This window comes from Palaemon carinicauda, chromosome 27 (genome assembly GCF_036898095.1).
Source record: "Palaemon carinicauda isolate YSFRI2023 chromosome 27, ASM3689809v2, whole genome shotgun sequence".
Classification (NCBI taxonomy): domain Eukaryota; kingdom Metazoa; phylum Arthropoda; class Malacostraca; order Decapoda; family Palaemonidae; genus Palaemon; species Palaemon carinicauda.
In genome coordinates, this window is record NC_090751.1 from 2671863 (window position 1) to 2674362 (window position 2500).

Genomic DNA, 2500 nt, shown 5'->3' on the forward strand with positions numbered 1-2500 from the left:
CAACATAGATCTGGAAATTACTGCCGGTAGAGAAATGAAAAAAAGAAAATTCGTATTAAAAAAGCTGTGTATTTTCAACTCAATTTTTGTTTTGATGTTTATTTCATGACGTTTTTTCGAAAGTGGAGGTCATTAAGCTGGTTTGTTTGCTTTTAATGAAATGGAAAATTTAATTTATAGTATTTTTATTCAAATATGTTCTGAGATATGATGAGTTCACTCTAATTGTGCATAATCTTGACTGAAAAATATGTCTTTTATGATTTTGAATTTTTGTTCAAATATGTTCTTCTGAATAATTTTGGCTTGATGAATGAAACACTTTTATTTATAACAATTCTCTCTCTCTCTCTCTCTCTCTCTCTCTCTCTCTCTCTCTCTCTCTCTCTCCTCTCTCTCTCTCTCTCTCTCTGTAAAATATTGAATTGTTTATATGCCTCGATGAAATTGAAATTGTTCACAAGAATTTTCAAGCCGGGTAAATATAACTCTCTTTGATATTCTCTATTGTTCGCAACAAGCGACGTGATATTATTGTTCATTATTATTATTATTACTTGCTAAGCTACAGCCCCAATTGTAAAAGCAGGATACTATAAGCCCAAGGGGCTCCAACAGGGAAAATAACCCAGCGAGGAAAGGAAACAATTGAAATGAAATATCTTAGCAGTAACAATATTAAAATAGATATTTCCTGTATGAACTATAAAAACTTGAACAAAAACAAGTGGAAGGGAAATAATATAGAATAGTGTGCCCCGAGTGTACCCAAAAGCAAGAGAACTCTACCCCAAGACAGTGGGAAGACCATGGTACAGAGGCTATGGCACTACCCAAGACTAGAGAACAATGGTTTGATTTTGGAGTGTCCTTCTAAAAGAGCTGCTTAAATAGAAAATTGAGGAGAATGAGAAAAGTTATATAATTTAGTAACAACTTTTAATTTGACTGCTCATCACCGTCAGTGAAGGGACTGGTCACAGGTATCTTGAGGTGGGTAAGGTCATATTAGGTCTTTAGGGATGAATAGGCATCTTAGGGTTATTTATAAGAGCGTATACGTAAGGACTGGAAAACGGATAGATAAATGGGGTGAAAGACGTAATGGACAGGAAGGGTCTGGACATCCTGGAAGCCTAAGATTTCCAGGATAGGGGGTGAATGGTAAGTGACTGGTTTGAATTTTTTTTATAGTCACCCCTTATTAGGGGTAATGGTTGATGGTGGAAAATTTATACGTTTTCATTAGAATTCGGTTTTTATGTTTCTTTCACGGTATACATTTGTCTGTGTGTGAGAGAGAGAGAGAGAGAGAGAGAGAGAGAGAGAGAGAGGAGAGAGAGAGAGAGAGAGAGAGAGAGAGAGAGAGAGAGAGAGAGAAAGAGAGGCCAGAACGAAAGTTTTGTAATACTTAAATTTATTGAAGAGGTAGATTAGCGTATATGGAATATGATATGAAATCAGTCATTTATCGAAGAGGTAAATTAGCGTATGTTGAATATAATATAAAAGCAGTTAAGCAGTTATTGATCGAAGAGGTAAGTTAGCGTAATTGGAATATAAATCAAGTCATTTATCAAAAATAAGCAATTTAGCGTAAGAGGAATATAACGGACGTTATTTATCTAAGAGGCAAATTAGAGTATTATTATTATTATTATTATTATTATTACTATCCAAGCTACAACCCTAGTTGGAAAAGCAAGATGCTATAAGCCCAAGGGCTCCAACAGGGAAAAATAGCCCAGTGAGGAAAGGAAATAAGGAAATAAATAAAGGAAGAGAACAAATTAACATAAATCATTCTAAAATAAGAAACAACGTCAAAACAGACATGTCATATAATAAACTATCAACAACATCAAAAACAAATATGTCATAAATAAAACTATAAAAAGACTATGTCCGCCTGGTCAACAAAAAAGCATTTGCTCCAACTTTTGAACTTTTGAAGTTCTACTGATTCAACCACCCGATTAGGAAGATCATTCCACAACTTGGTCACAGCTGGAATAAAACTTCTAGAGTACTGCGTAGTATTGAGCCTCGTGATGGAGAAGGCCTGGCTATTAGAATTAACTGTCTGCCTAGTATTACGAACAGGATAGAATTGTCCAGGGAGATCTGAATGTAAAGGATGGTCAAAGTTGTGAAAAATATTATGCAACATACATAATGAACTAATTGAACGACGGTGCCAGAGATTAATATCTAGATCAGGAATAAGAAATTTAATAGACCGTAAGTTTTCTGTCCAACAAATTAAGATGAGAATCAGCAGCTGAAGACCAGACAGGAGAACAATACTCAAAACAAGGTAGAATGAAAGAATTAAAACACTTCTTCAGAATAGATTGTCACCGAAAATCTTGAAAGACTTTCTCAGTAAGCCTATTTTTTGTGAAATTGAAGAAGACACAGACCTTATATGTTTCTCAAAAGTAAATTTACTGTCGAGAATCACACCTAAAATTTTGAGAGTCATACATATTTAAAGAAA